This window comes from Populus nigra, chromosome 1, assembly GCF_951802175.1.
Source record: "Populus nigra chromosome 1, ddPopNigr1.1, whole genome shotgun sequence".
NCBI classification, from domain to species: Eukaryota; Viridiplantae; Streptophyta; class Magnoliopsida; order Malpighiales; family Salicaceae; genus Populus; species Populus nigra.
In genome coordinates, this window is record NC_084852.1 from 4,762,739 (window position 1) to 4,779,745 (window position 17,007).

Here is a 17,007-nt window from a genome sequence, read left to right on the forward strand (position 1 = left end):
ACATCCGGTTTCCTAGTAGCCTTGAATAAATTACTAGGTGGCGACTCCAACGAAACAATCAACACAACACAAATGATAAAATCGTCAGCCGATGCCGCGCGGATTTTTTTGACGTGCGACAGTGGTCAACACTACTAAATAGACTGTTTAATTATCCATGAGACTACAAGGACTAAATAATTAATTTTAATAAATTACAGGGCTAAGTTATAATTAAATCTTCATTAACATAGGAGACTTTATTATTTGTTTTTTGAAGGAGAATGTGTACATGCAACAATAGGAACTTAGAATTCAAATCTGGTTTTAAGAATATATAAAGGATTCAATTCTGTTGCTGAAAAAACAGAAAACTAAATATTTCACATGGGAAATTAAGCTGATAAAATGAAAGAAAAGAAAATTATTTATCCATTGGACCATAAAAATTACATATAACAAAGTACTCAACTGTTTGGTGGATATTCGACGTCAAAATTGTTTTCATTTGAGCTTCTAGTTGTGTTTGGTTGCCAAGAAAAAAGAGATATATATTACATGGCTTATAAAATCCCACTTCTTTATATGAATATAATAAGCCATTGACTTAGCTGGACTTTGAAAAGAGGAGCCAAGTTTGACTCTTTTTTCCTTTTTCTTTCCTTTTCTTTTTCTTTTTTTTCTTGGAGGTGAAAGAGGGTTGTGCTGCTCGTTTCTTTTTATTTTCTTGGAAACCATACATGTGATGAATATTCATCATTGAGGCTATTGGTTATGTTGATTGTTTTATAGCTATCAGTCTTTTTCTCTCATTCACTCGGTTTTTTGGGTTCTAACTAGTTGTTTTTTGTCAAGTAATAATATCTTCTTTTGCTTGTCTAGAAAATTGAGTAAAAAGAGAATTTAATTATTTTACAGAGCCTCTCATGTGTTTTTATAACCCTACATGTGATGAATACTCATCTTTCTTATCGCTTCTTGTTAAAGAAGTTGTGAATACACGCTATTGAAATCATGATATAATCTGTAAAACTCTATAAAACTTCACCATAATCACCATAGAGAATTTAATTAGTTTGATATTTTGTTGAGTTTGTTCAATAATTGTACTTTTTTGCAAGTTTTTTTTCTTTCCTTGATGATTTGTTTTTTAAAAAAATAAAAAAATTGAGAAAAACATTGACCGATCATAGCTTAGATATATTAATTATAAAAAATTAAAGCCTTTAAAGTCATAGCTGAGGTGTCATTCCTAATTCTTATCAAATTTAATGTTTTTTTTTTTTTACCATAGATATCATTAGGGGTTAGTTATTGGTGTTAGAGAGAGAGAGAGAGAGGGTGGCCGGGGGACAAGCTTAATATTCAAGAATTAATTTGACCACCATAACAAAAATGAGAGGTTAATTCAGACTTCATCTTCCTCGGAAACCAAAAAGAAGACACACCGCCACCTACATTTTTTTTGTCAAGTTGATATCTTGACGTTGTTTTCTCATTTATATTTTTATATCATGTACTGTACCAAATTTTTTTAAGATAACTGAAACCCCTTTCCATGTCTCCTTCCGTTTCTGCCTCCCTCAACCTCTCCTTCTATTTCCACGTCCCTCTCTTACTCTACTTTCTACCCCTATCTTAATGTGCAGATAAGGTTGAGCAAGTGGCGATAATCTATTGGTTCCTTGGATTAGCTGGTCACCATGTCACAAAAAGATTTAAAATTCTCCTTTCATTTACTCACATTGTAATATTGGTCCTTCCTCATCATTGTTTTTTCAAAAAACTGAAATTTGTAATTATAATATGTAATTATAATTTTTAGGTGATGTAATTGTAATAATTAGCATATTCGAGGGCAAGCACAACAACTCAAGAGCAAAGAAACTCATTGAAATAGCAAAAGAAAAAGACTTGAAGGACTGAAATAAAATAAAACCAAAAAAGAGGGATGAAAAAAGTAACTGCACTCTGGATGTCAATCATATTACCCGAGTGTGTGACACTTTTTTTTTTAAAAAAAGAAAACTAAAAAAAACTTAGACCGATCATAGCTTAGGTTAATTATATTTGTTGTTGGAAGCGAGCTGGTATCATCCATGGAGGCGTCTAAGTGATTACACTGAACCTTTCATTCGTTTCATTCTTTGCGTGAGTACTTTTACACCTTATTTTTCTTTATTTGTTTGTCACTGTCCCTATATTATCTTAATTATGTCATCAAAATGCATTTTTAATGGGAATTACTGCTTTAATTCACAAGTGTCAGTTAGAATCCATGTAAACTATTTTATTGGTATTCTTATACCTTGCCTTGTTGCTTTTGAAGCTGTATTCCATTCACAAGCCTTCCCTTTTCTTCCTCCCGCTATTTTATTGAGCACTCAGTACCAGTGCTTTTCCCACATATTTTCCAACATTAAGGTAATGAAATTCCTATTCCCATTCTCTCTGCGCCTGTTTTACTTATACTGACTCACTCTCACGTTCTGTATCACATATACTGACTCACTCTCACGTTCTGTATCCTTATTCCTATGTCTTTCAGACTGGTGGAAAATGGCTATCGAAAGTGCTGGTGGATCCATTATAGCTATGCTAACAGAACTCATGGTGGAACCAGTAGGAAGGCAGTTCCGTTACATGTTCTGTTCCAACAATTTTGTTAAAGAATTCAATGAACGAAAGGAGAACCTTGCTTTAGCACTACATGGTCTTCAAAAAGATGTCGAAGATGCTGAAAGGAATGCTGAAGAAATTAAGAAAGATGTCAAAAAGTGGCTGGAAGATGCAAACAACAAAATTGAAGGTGCGAAGCCCTTGGAAAATGAAATAGGAAAAAATGGCAAATGCTTTACTTGGTGCCCAAACTGCATGCGACAATTCAAGTTAAGCAAGGCACTGGCCAAGAAGTCGGAGACTTTCAGAAAACTTGGACAAATTAGCGAAAAGTTTAAAACAGTGGCCCACAAAGCTCATCCTCAGCCCATAGAATTTCTCCCGTCAAAGGAATTCACGCCCTCAGAATCGTCAAAAGAAGCTTTGAAACAGATCATGAAAGCTCTCAAAGATGACAACGTCAATATGATCGGACTGTACGGCATGGGAGGGGTGGGTAAAACCACCCTGGTGAAAGAAGTAGGCAGGAGAGGCAAAGAGTTGCAGCTTTTTCCTAAAGTTTTCATGGCTACGGTGTCCCAGAATCCAAATGTCACAGACATCCAGGATCGACTGGCAGATAAGTTAGGTCTGGATATTATAGAAAAGAGTAAAGAAGGGAGAGCAGATCGATTATGGCAGAGACTGAAGCAAGTGGAGAAGATGCTTATTATCCTGGATGATGTTAATTTGGAAACATATTGACTTGAAAGAGATAGGGATCCCATTTGGAGATGATCACAGGGGTTGTAAAATTCTTCTAACAACACGTCTTCAAGGCATATGTTCTTCTATGGAGTGCCAGCAAAAAGTGTTTTTAAGAGTCTTATCTGAAGATGAAGCATGGGATTTATTCAGAATCAATGCAGGTTTACGTGATGGGGACTCTACCTTGAACACAGTGGCAAGGGAGGTTGCGAGAGAATGCCAAGGCTTGCCTATAGCACTTGTGACAGTGGGAACGGCTCTAAGAGATAAATCTGAAGTTGAGTGGGAAGTAGCATTTAGACAGCTAAAAAACTCTCAATTTCTGGACATGGAATACATTGAGGAACAGAAAACTGCATATGCATGTCTTAAGTTGAGCTATGATTATTTGAAGAGCAAGGAAACCAAGTTATGTTTCTTGCTATGCTGTTTATTTCCAGAAGATTATAACATTCCAATCGATGACTTGACGAGATACGCAGTTGGGTATGAGTTACATCAAGATGTGGAGTCCATTGGAGATGCAAGGAAACGAGTTTATGTGGAAATAAAAAAACTCAAAGATTGTTGCATGCTGTTGGACACTGAATCTGATGAACATGTGAAATGCATGACTTGGTTCGTGATGTTGCTATTCGGATAGCGTCATCAAAAGAATATGGATTCATGGTAAAGGCTGGCATTGGGTTGAAGGAGTGGCCGATGAGTATCAAAAGCTTGGAAGCTTGTGAAACAATTTCGTTAATGGGCAATAAACTAACCGAACTTCCTGAAGGATTGGAATGTCCACAGCTCAAAGTTCTATTATTAGAACTGGATGATGGTTTGATTGTTCCAAAGAGGTTTTTTGAAGGGATGAAAGAAATTGAAGTTTTGTCTCTGAAGGGAGGGTGTTTGTCATTGCAATCACTCGAACTCTCAACGAAACTTCAATCGTTGGTGTTGATGGAGTGTGAACGTAAATACCTCATTTGGTTGAGAAAGCTGCAGAGACTTAAGATTCTTGGTCTTAGACGGTGCTTATCCATTGATGAATTACCTGGTGAAATAGGAGAGCTCAAGGAGCTAAGGTTGTTGGATGTGAAAGGTTGTGGATGGCTAAGAAGGATCCCTGTGAATTTGATTGGAAGGTTGAAGAAGTTAGAAGAGCTGTTGATCGGGGGTCGCAGCTTTGAGGGATGGGATGTTGATGGATGTGACAGCACAGGAGGAATGAATGCAAGCCTAAAAGAACTAAATTCGTTGTCTCATTTAGCTGTATTATCATTGAAGATAGCGAAGGTTGAATGCATTCCCAGAGATTTTGTTTTTCCCAGCTTGCACAAATATGATATAATATTAGGGAATGCTAAAGAATATGATATAAAGTTTGGGGATCGGTTTGAGGCAGGACGATACCCAACCTCGACAAGATTAATTTTGGGTGATACTAGCGCCACATCCTTAAATGCGAAGACATTTGAGCAGTTGTTTCCTACGGTGTCTCATATTGTTTTTAGGAGAATAGAGGGTTTAAAAAACATAGAATTGACCACCCAAAAAGGCTTCTTACAAAGATTAGAATCTGTAGAAGTGAGGGATTGTGGGGATGTTTTCACTCTGTTTCCAGCAAGATTGCTGCAAGGTTTAAAAAATCTAAGGAGTGTGGATATTAAGAGCTGTAAATCATTGGAAGAGGTATTTGAATTGGGTGAGGCTGATGAAGGAAGCAGTGAGGTGAAGGAGATGCCGCTGCTGTCATCTTTAACACTGTTACAGCTGTCACGGTTACCTGAGCTCAAATGTATATGGAAAGGGCCCACCAGACATGTCAGCCTCCAAAGTCTTGTTCGTCTGTATTTGAATTCTCTGAATAAATTGACATTTATCTTCACACCGTTTATCGCTCAAAATTTGCCAAAGCTGAAATCCCTTGTAATAAGATATTGCAGTGAATTAAAAAATATTATCAGAGAAGAGAATGGTGAAAAGGAAATATTTCCAGAGTCTCCTTGCTTCCCAAAATTAGAAACTCTCCTTGTATCTTACTGTGGTAAACTGGAATTTGTCTCACAACAGAGATGGCATCATCAATTTCCCTCAGCTAAGAGAATTGTCTCTTGAGCTCAGATCAAATTACAACTTTTTAGGTCCAAGGAATTTTGATGCTCAATTGCCTTTGCAAAACTTAACCATTGAAGGCCACGAAGAAGTGGGTAATTGGTTGGCACAGCTACAAGTACGTAATTTATATTTCTCCACTAATTTAAAAACTCTATATATCTTACTGTGTAAACTGGAATATGTCTCTTTGTCTCAAGTACGTAATTTATATTTCTCCATTAATTTAAATTGTCAATTGCGATAATTTACTTTTTCTTCCTCCATCTTGTGTAGAGTTAGAAGAGGTGCAGAATTGATTTTTTATGATTTTTTTTTTAATTATATAACAAACATAGTAGCTTATTTTTATTTTTTATGATTTTTTTTATCTAAACATATATAAATATAAGAAACTTAACTGCCTCATTGTTGTTACCAAAAATTAATCATAGAAATCATGTTATCTGTTAGATTTAATATATAAGAACATAACTTTTGTGTTCAAATATTTACGTCAATTAAAATATCTTTAAAATTTTATTAACTTCATAACTAAAATAAAATTATTAGTTACTATTTTTATTTTTATTTTTTACATGAAACTAATTAATTATTAGGAGTTGTATTAACCTTTTTTTCGCAAAAATCTAATTATTATTCAACTTATCTCTAATATGTAATCTCTAAGAAGTATTTAATCCTGTTTTTTCTATTTTTTCCCCTATTTATACATCATATAAATTGTTTTTATGAGTGTGAAAAAATATAATATTGTTCTCTGATAAAATGGCCGCCCATGGACAGCAAAACGACTTCTTACAAAGATTAGAATATGTACATGTGTACGATTGTGGGGATGTTCTCACTCCGTTTCCAGCAAAATTGCTGCGAGCTTTGAAAAATCTAAGGAGGGTGAACATTTCCAACTGCAAATCATTGGAAGAGGTATTTGAATTAGGTGAGGCCGATGAAGGAAGCAATGAGGAGAAGGAGCTGCCGTTGCTGTCATCTTTAACAATGCTAGGGCTGTCACGTTTACCTGAGCTCAAATGTATATGGAAGGGGCCACCAGATATGTCAGCCTTCAAAGTGTTGTTCATCTGAGTTTGGATTCTCTGGACAAACTGACATTTTTCTTGACACCGTCCCTTGTTCAAAATTTGCCAAAGCTAGAAAGACTTTACATAAGTAAATACAGTGAATTGAAGCATATTATCAAAAAAGATGACGGTGAAAGGGAGATAATTCCAGAGTCTCTTTGCATCCCAAACTTAAAAAATATCTTCATAGAAGACTGTGGTAAACTGGAATATGTCCTCCCTGTCTCTGTGTCTCCAAGCCTTCTGAACCTGGAAGACATGCGGATTTTTAAAGCTCGTAATTTAAAGCAAATATTTTACAGTGTAGAAGGAGATGCACTCACCAGAGATGCCATCATCAAGTTCCCTAAGCTAAGAAGATTGTCTCTTTCAAATTGCAGCTTTTTTGGTCCGAAGAATTTTGCTGCCCAATTGCCTTCTTTGCAAATTCTAGAAATCAATGGCCACAAAGAATTGGGAAATTTGTTTGCACAGCTCCAAGTACGTCCTTTATATTTCTCCAATATTTTTTTTGCTTTTTAATTTAAATTGTCAACTTCAATTCATGTTGATTTCTTCCTTTAAATTTCTGAAACTGAAGTAATTGATAAGTGGAGATAAATCCTTTAGCCATCCACTAAATTTAAAAGGAGTTGTCTAACTGTGTCATTCCTTGTCTCTTGATAAAGGGCTTAAGAAGTAAGAAATTAATTATTGTAATTATCAAAAAAAAAGAAATTAATTATTGTAATGAAATCCTACCTAGAAATTAATTATGTAGTTCCAAAGTGCACAAAATTTATTAGGAGTGATATCTAACAAATTGGTATCGTTGTTTTCTTTTGATGCAGGGGTTGACAAATTTGGAAACATTATGCTTGGAATCCCTGCCTGACATGAGGTGTTTATGGAAGGGTCTCGTGCTGAGTAAATTGACTACTTTGGAGGTGGTTGAGTGTAAGAGACTGACACATGTATTCACATGCAGCATGATTGTCAGTCTAGTTCAACTGAAAGTCCTAAAGATATTGTCCTGTGAGGAATTGGAGCAAATCATTGCTAGGGATAATGATGATGAAAAGGATTAGATATTGCCAGGAGATCATCTTCAATCTTTATGCTTCCCCGATTTGTTTGAAATTGAGATTAGAGAATGCAACAAGTTGGAGAGTCTCTTCCCAGTAGCCATGGCTTTAGGTCTCCCAAAGCTGCAAACACTGAGAGTAAGTGAAGCCTCTCAATTATTGGGAGTATTTGTGCAGGATGATCGTGCTTCACCTGTCAACGTTGAGAAGGAGATGGTGCTTCCTAATCTAAATGAGCTGTCGCTGGAACAATTATCAAGTATTGTCTATTTTAGTTTCGGATGCTGTGATTTCTTATTCCCTCATTTGGAGAAGTTGAAGGTGTTGGTGGGAGGAACCACTGGTGGTGGCTTTGAAACACTCAGAGGGGATAAAACACAAAGTTTTATTTGAAGAACAAAAACTTACAGGAGCAAAATAAACACAACAAGCTTAACAATACACGCCCTCTCTTTTCTCTCTAGTGTTTCTCTTTATTCTCTCCACTCTCTCCCACACATAATAGCATAAGCTCAGCTTGCTATTTATACACGAATTCAAAACAAGATAATTCAACCTTCAAGTGTGAAGGCGGCTGGCGGCCAATGGTGTGAAGGCGGCTGGCGGCTGCGGCTGGTGGCTGGCGGCTGGTTGGTCATAGCTGGTGGTTGGCTGGCCGGTGGTTGCCTTCCTTGACCTTCTAGATTGAGTTTAGTATTCAACAAATCTCCCCTTTAAACTCAATCGAGGGATGTCATGCCAAGCATGAACACTTCTCCTTTCAATGCCTTCTTTCTGCTTGTAGCCTTTATCCACTAATTTGGCTTTCGTCTTGTGGATCATTTTGACACCTATTGCTTTTTTGTTTTCTGGTAGATAAGTCAGCTTCCAGGTATCATTCTTCTCAATGGCATGTATTTCTTCATCCATTGATTTAATCCATTTCTCTTCTGTGACAGCTTTGTTGAAGCTAAGTGGGTCATCATCTGCAAAGAAACAAAACAAATTTGTATCTTCCATTACTTGAGTGGCATCGTACAGCTCTTCAAGATTTCTCATCCTTCTTGGTTCTTCTGATGAGGATGTTGATGGTGGTGTTGATGATGATGCTCCTGGTGAGTTCCTCCTGTTGAATACAAGGAATCTGTGTACCGGACTTTGTGGTTCAGCTGCTGGCATAATCACCGGACTTTGTGGTTCAGCTGCTGGCACAATCGGTTCTTCGACAAGTACTGTTGGTACTTCTTCACCTTCAAGGATCAAATCAATGTTGATCCATTTGACTGCTTCTTTATCATCATTCCATTCCCAAGATTTATCTTCTTCAAAGATAACATCTCTACTCATAATCACCTTCTTCGTGATGGGATTATACAGCTTGTATCCCATCCTTCTTTCACCATATCCGACAAAGATGCATTTCTCGCTTTTATCATCGGCTGGCGATTTTTTTCATTATTTTGTTATTTGTGTTTTGCTTGGTTCTTTGGAGTCGCCACCTAGTATTATGGTCACTAGGAACCTATGGTCTGCGAGAGTCTGAGCAAGGGACTGGTTGTGCAAGGGGAAGACGCATCACCCCCAGTGCACCCTACCTAAGGTAAGCTGCATTGTTGTTTGATCATTTCTTTCTAGGTCGAGTTTCTATTTGTTGGTCTCTTCTAAGGTTCAAGGCAGATCTCCCTTCATAAGGTAGTCTCTACCTTATTTGGGTTAAATCCTAACCATTTTAAAGTCTGAATTTTTTAAAATTTGCTTTTATTTACACCTTGTATCTTTAATACCCGGGAGTGTATTTTATCGTGTAATTTTACACCCTACAAATATTAAAGTCTACATCTGAATCCTAGGACAAAAGTTTGAAATAAAAGTTTGACATTTTGGCCAAATCCTAACAGATGATCATAAACTAGTTATGATATCCATTTTTTGGATTTGTTTTTTCAAAAAAAACGTGAGAAAGATGCAAATTTTTTTGTTTTTGGAAACAAACATGCTTGGAAAATTATTTAGGACTTGGCCGTATGCATAAAATATTTTTTCAAATTTTTTTCTTTTTTTTTTGGAGAAAACCGGGTATTTTAATACCGGACTTGTATCTTAACATGTAAGTATACAACCCAATATCAAGCAACCTTGGTAAAAACAAATTTAAGAAAAACACTTTTTTTTTAAGTGATTTTTAATTTTTTTATATATTTTTTTTGAATTTTTTTAATATATAATAATTATTAATTAAATTTATTTATTAATTAAAATTAAAAAAGTGGGCTGGACCGGGCCAAGCCCTTGGTCCGGTCCAGGACCCTTGGGTTGGGCCGGTCTCGGCCCAACAGGTCCTATTCTTTTTTTTTGGGCTGGGCCAGACCCGGCCCGTCTGGCCCAGCCCAATTACATGGCTAATTAATTAGCCACTGCATGCAGAAATGAATTCTGCATGCAGTGGCTATGCAAAATCGGGAGAGGGGGATTAGGAATTTACCTGGCGTGGAGAGGAGAGAGTCGGCGACCTAGCTGGTGGCGAGCGGTGCACCTGGAGGTGGTGAGGCCGGCGGCGTGCACTGGTCACGGCTATAAGAAGAAGGAAACGAGTCCTGCAGAGGAGAAGGAAAGCTCACGGATGGAGCTGTTGGTGTGGCTGAGGAGGGAACTGCTACCCCTGGAGGGAGTCGCGGTGGCAGAGGAGAAGATTTTTATAGAGGAGAGAGGGAGAGAAGTGGTGCAACTGTCACGTGAGATGGTTTTATGGCTACTGGAGGTGGAGATGATGGTGAGAAGCCAGGTGATGAAGGTGGTGGTGGCTGAAGGCCACGGTGGAGAGAGGAAGCGGAAAAAGGATTGTTTGCAGGAAAAATGAATACAGAAGGCTGGTTTTCGGCCAACTTTGAGCTCGATTTTCTCCGTCCCTTGAGCGTGGAATTGGCTCCTATTTATAGGGCTGGAAAGAGGGTAATCTTGTCTTCAACGGGGAAAATGTCTCAGCCCTTGATTCGACTCGAGGAATCCAAACCGTTGGTTCAAAGTGTGCACCTCGAACTGCCAAATTTTGGCAATCCAAGGCTGCAGACTGAACGAGGTGGCCACTTTGGGCCAATAAACGAAGCCGTTTCAAAGTTTTTCGATCCGACCGGACCATTCTCGAGGATAAAGGGGTTTCAGGTGGATATTTTGGTGCACGCGTTGTCGGATTTGGAGGAAGAAACGAGGCCGAAAACAAGGCTTGAAGTCGGCCACTCGGGCAGCTCAGTGGAGAAGAAGATGAACAGTACCAGGCGACGCGTCGCCTGGTCCTGCCCCCCTTTTTTTTTTTTTAACGCATGAAACGGCGTTGTTTTGCCCAAAACGCGTCGTTTCATTTAAATGAAAAACTGGCGCCAAAGCGCCAGATTTCACATCAATCCTTCCTCTTGCGCGCGTCTTACGTTTTGGTCCTTGGTCTCGGATTGCTTCAATTAAGTCCCTAATTGGCTGTTAAACTTTCAATGTCTTCAATTTGGCCCCCCAGATTTTGTCAATTTGGCCCCTGCAGTTTGGCGCCTCTTGCAGTATGGTCCTTGGCTTTGGATTTTGTCAATTTAACCCCTAATTGGCCCCAAAACTTCAATTTTCTTGCAATTTGACCCCTGATTCCAATCAATTAACTTGGTAAAAATTAAATTTGGTCTCTTAAAATTCCAATCTTCTTCATTAAGCCCAAATTAGGCTCCCAAACTTAATTTTTCACCAATTAAGCCCCAAATAAAATTAATTTGACCCATTTAAAGTATAATTTAAGTCCTTGCACTTAATTAATTCCTTCATTTGGACCTAAATTAATTCTTAAACATAATTAAAATTTAATTTGGCCCATGATTAAATCAAATTGGCCCATTAAAAATTTAATTATGTCATTAGACTTAATTTTTATGCAAATTCGTCCAACACTCATTTAATTTGACCTTTAAATTTGCACTTTTCTATTTTTGGGCACAATGGGGTGCCAATAGGTCTTGAATCTCCTTCAAAAATTGCGACTTGGTTTCCCGGCCTATTTTGGCAGTCTTTCTTGATCAGCTTTCTCCACATTGTCAGCCTTTATTTTATTTTTTGATTTTGAATTTTTTATTTTTTTATTATTTTTTGGAAAAAACGAATTTTGGGGAATCACCCAAAATTGGGTGATGACAGTTGCCCCCCTCTTTACAATGCTTATGGTAGAAAGTCTCGTAAGAGACTTTAGATAATAAGCGTTGTAAAGAAGAAGAAAAGGATGAGATATGGTTGACTCATCTTGTTGAGGAATGATGAATCCTCTTGAGGGTTAGAGAGCGCACTCGAAAGGAGGTAAGGTTAGAAAAACACACTACCTAAAAGGTTAGGACTCGAAGGAGCTCTTAAAAAGAGGCAGGGTTGGACAACGCACTACCTAAGATGGTTGATGGCTCTAAGGCGCACTTAAAGGGAGGTAGAGTTGGAAAACACGCTACCTAAGGTGTTTGTTGGCTCTAAGGCACATTAAAAGGAGGTACGGTTGGAAGACACGCTACCTAAGGTGTGATGGCTCGAAAGCACACTAAAAGGAGGTAAGGTTGGAAAACACACTACCTAACGTGGTTGGTGGCTTGAAGGCACACTAAAAGGAGGTATGGTTAGAAAACACACTACCTAAGGTGTGATGGCTCAAAAGCACACTAAAAGGAGGTAAGGTTGGAAAACACACTACCTAACGTGGTTGGTGGCTTGAAGGCACACTAAAAGGAGGTATGGTTAGAAAACACACTACCTAAGATGGTTAAAGGCTCTAAGGCGCACTCAAAAGGGAGGTAGAGTTGGAAAACACGCTACCTAAGCTGTTTGTTAGCTCTAAGGCACATTAAAAGGACGTACGGTTGGAAGACACGCTACCTAAGGTGTGATGGCTCGAAGGCACATTAAAAAGGAGGTACGGTTGGAAGACACGCTACCTAAGGTGTGATGGCTCGAAGGCACATAAAAAAGGAGGTACGGTTGGAAGACACGCTACCTAAGGTGTGATGGCTCGAAAGCACACTAAAAGGAGGTAAGGTTGGAAAACACACTACCTAACGTGGTTGGTGGCTTGAAGGCACACTAAAAGGAGGTATGGTTAGAAAACACACTACCTAAGATGGTTAAAGGCTCTAAGGCGCACTCAAAAGGGAGGTAGAGTTGGAAAACACGCTACCTAAGGTGTTTGTTAGCTCTAAGGCACATTAAAAGGAGGTACGGTTGGAAGACACGCTACCTAGGGTGTGATGGCTCGAAAGCACACTAAAAGGAGGTATGGTTAGAAAACACACTACCTAAGATGGTTAAAGGCTCTAAGGCGCACTCAAAAGGAAGAAGGTAGGGCCGGAAAGCATACTATCTGAATGATGGGGGCTCAATGCTCGCTCAAAAAGGAGGTGATGGTAAGACACCGATATGTCGAGGATGCATCGTGATCAATATGCATGTATACTTACCTGAGAAATATAGGTCCCCTCTTCTTCATGGTGCCTTTCTTTTCTCAAGAGTTGGAGTGTCTGATAGTAAACTTTGATGTCTCTTTTCGCTCTTGCTTGCTCGAGTCACATCTTGTGATCTTGACCCTCGGGCAGGATATGACATCAACATACACCTTCCCTCAAACCTTTATCTGAAGAGATCTCCAGCTTAACCCAACATTTCCTATTTTCTTAGAAGGGGAATCATGGAGCCAACCCTATGTGTTTTGGTGAATTGCTCTCCAGCTTGATCATGCCCCCAAGTATTCAAATCAGGTTTGAGGATGAGGTTAGGTGAAGAAAAGTTTGGTTTTTGACAAGGAGTTGTTTTCTTGCAGAGTTTTTGGAATTTCAAAGCTATTCCAGACACAGAAATCATTTTGACATCGATTCAAAGCAGAACTCATTCTGACAAAATTCAAGTGATTCCTATGGAGAGGTTTTCAGAAATGATGGAAACTTTTTGTTTTTATTTTGAAAAATATGAAGTGACATCGGGTTGGTCACAAAAGGTTGAAATTTCAATTTAAGGGTTATTGAGAACCATTTTTCAAAGCATTCATTTTATTTGCATGAATAATGTTTCAGTTCGCATGAGAAAACATTGCCTACCGATCCAGATTGCTCGCCTTTGATCAGAAAGGGCTTGATTAGGCACGTAATGTAGGCTTGGGCTATTGGCTATGAAGAAAAGGATATTCATAGGCTCAAAAGGTGTTAAGGGACTTTAAGACTAAGGATCACTAGTGCTTATATCCCAAACTTTTTTGTTCATAGATTTATGGACCTTGGAATTAATTTGTAACATGGTCCACGGTGCCCCATAGTGTTGGGCTTGGGCTCTTTCTTTTTGTTTTCTTCATTTGATTTTGAGCATCATTGCATTGGCTTCTTTTTTTTTCAAAATTTTTTGATCCTTTGGATTTTTTTTATGCCCCCCAGCTTTGTATGAGCACCTTTGATGATAGAGAATTTTCTTTTATGCCCCCCAGTATTGTTTGGGCACTTCCATCATTGAAGACTTTTTATGCCCCCTAGAGTTATTTGGGCACTTTCAATCATTGATGACTTTTTCATGCCCCCAAGAGTCATTTGGGCACTTTCAATCATTGAGGATTTTTTGCACTTGCCCCCCAGTGTAGGGTGTGATCCTAGCCAAGGTTATTTTTCAAGGAAAATGTATTAGGCTCAAAAGGGGACTTCAAAGGATATATTTTAGCCTTGTGAAAGGATTATCAAAGATGGCCTTTCTTCATCTCAAATGCATGCAATTAGGATCGATAAGCCTTGCGTTCATGCGAGTATGCAGAGTGATTTCTCATTATTCATGCAAATAAAACCCAGCTTTTGGAGTCACTTCATAGTGTTTTGGGTTGTCTTTCAGGTGAGTGTTAGGATATCACTTGAATTTTCAGAACTTGTTTGTTAGAACAAACATCTCTTTGATTTTAGTCTTGTACTAAGACTTTGAATTCCCAAAAATTTCTATCAAAACATGGGATCATGCATAATTTTTTTTTAGGGGGGAACACACTAAAGAAATCTTGGCCAAACTTCAATTTCATTGATTGATATAGGTAAGTACATCAGGCATAGTACTTCTTTACAACATCTGAGTTTACAGGCCTTGGTAGATCCCTTCCATCCATATTAGTCAGAATTAAAGCCCCTCCAGAAAAAGCCTTTTTCACCACATATGGCCCTTCTTAGTTTGGTGCCCATTTGCTTTGATCTTCTCCTGATGCTAGTGGGATCTTTCTTAACACCAAATCCCCTTCCTTGAACTCCCTTGGTTTGACCTTCTTGTTGTAAGCTTTGGCCATCCTGCTTTGATATAACTGGTGATGGCAAATAGCTGATAGTCTTCTCTCAGTGATCAAGTTTAGTTGCTCAAACCTTGCCCATTCTGATTCGTCCAGTTCTGCATCCTTCAGAATCCGCAGTGATGAGATTTCTACTTCCAAGGGCACAACCGCTTCCATTCCATATACTAAAGAGTATGGGGTGGCATTTGTAGAAGTTCTAACAGTGGTACGATACGCATGAAGTGCATAGGGGAGCATCTCATGCCAATCCTTGTAGGTGACCACCATTTTCTGGATAATCTTCTTGAGATTCTTGTTAGCTGCTTCGACTACCCCATTCATCTTTGGTCTATAAGGGGAAGAGTTGAGATGCTTAATCTTCCATTTGGTGCACAATTCGTCAATCAGCTTCCCATTAAAATTCTGGGCGTTGTCAGTTACCAACATTGCTGGCAGACCATAACGACAGACCAAATCCTTTTCAATAAATCTCTTGACTACTTTCTGTGTTACATGGGCATAAGAGCTGGCTTCTACCCATTTGGTGAAGTAGTCGATGGCCACCAAAATGAATCTATGCCCATTGCTTGCTTTGGGGTTGATTGGCCCTATAACATCCAAACCCCACATATCGAAAGGCCAAGGCGAGATCATATTGAACAGAGGTGCCGGAGGTGCATTTATTTTGTCGCCATATATTTGACACTTATGGCATTTCCTCACATAGTCTACACAATCTCTCTCCATGGTCAACCAGAAGTATCCAGCCCTTTGAATTTGTTTCGCCATTGTATGCCCATTAGCATGTGTAGCACAGATCCCCTCATGGACTTCTTTTAATGCTTGTTCAATCTCATTTTCATTCAAACATCTGAGCAGAGCCCATCAAATGACCTTTTATATAAGATTTCCCCATCCAAGTAAAAACCCATAGTCATTCTTCTCAAAGTCTTTTCATCTGTTTTGGAAATCCCTTCAGGGTATTCTCGATGCTGGAGAAACTTTTTGATATCATTGTACCATGGTTTCCCATCTGGAGATTCTTCAATAAAGCAACAATGGGCTTGAAAGCTTCTGGCCTCGATATTTATTGGTTGTATCCTGCTTTTAGCATCGACTTGTGTCATCGAAGCTAAGGTTGCTAAGGCATCAGCAAACTGATTCTTATCTCTGCTCACATGGGTGAATTTGATTTCTTCAAATTCATCGGCTAACTTCAAGAGATAACTTTGATACAACTTCAACTTCTCATCCTTGGTTTGCCACTCACCTTTGACCTGGCAGATGATTAGTAAGGAATCCCCAAAGACCTCGAGCTTATTGGCTTTAAGTTCTAGAGCAGCCTCCAGGCCAATGATGCAGGCTTCGTACTCGGCAGTGTTATTGGTACATTCAAACAGTAACCTTGTTGAAACGGGATACTGCTTATTTTCTGGGGAAATCACTATAGCTTCAGCTCCATTCCCCGATACATTTACTGCCCCATCAAAGTAGAGGGTCCACTGATCGTTTTCCCCACTTTCATTCTCAACTACTATCACATCTTCATCTGGGAGGTCAAAGTTTAGTGGCTCATAGTCCTCCATGGCATGATCTGCAAGATGATCGGCAATTATGCTTCCTTTTACCGCTTTTCTTGTCATAAAGACAATGTCATATTCCGCCAACAACACTTGCCACCTTGCTATTCTACTTGACAGGTAAGGCTTTTCACAAATATACTTGAGCGGGTCTAACTTTGAAATCAACCAGGTTGTGTAGTATAACATATACTGCCGAAGTCTTTTGGCACTCCAAACCAAAGCACAACACAACCTCTCAATTGTTGTATATCTCGACTCACAGTCATTGAATTTTTTACTCAAGTAGTAGATAGCTTGCTCCTTCCTTCCTGACTCATCATGTTGCCCCAACACGCAGCCCATAGCTGTTTCTGTTACTGTCAAGTACAGGATCAAAGGCCTCCCCGGTGTTGGCGGTACTAGTAATGGTGGGTTCTGTAAGTACCTCTTTATTTTATCGAAGGCTTCTTGACAATCGTCATCCCATACTCCAGGATTTTTCTTTCTGAGCAAACGAAAGATTGGTTCACAAGTCACTGTCAACTGGGATATAAATCGAGCTATGTAATTTAGGCGCCCGAGAAAAC

At 38.8% G+C, this 17,007-nt stretch overlaps 1 pseudogene; it reads left to right on the plus strand.

The window, feature by feature from the left end:
* Positions 1–1,991: 1,991 nt before the first annotated feature.
* Positions 1,992–17,007, plus strand: part of LOC133706164 (probable disease resistance protein At4g27220) — a 28,793-nt pseudogene continuing 13,777 nt past the window's right edge.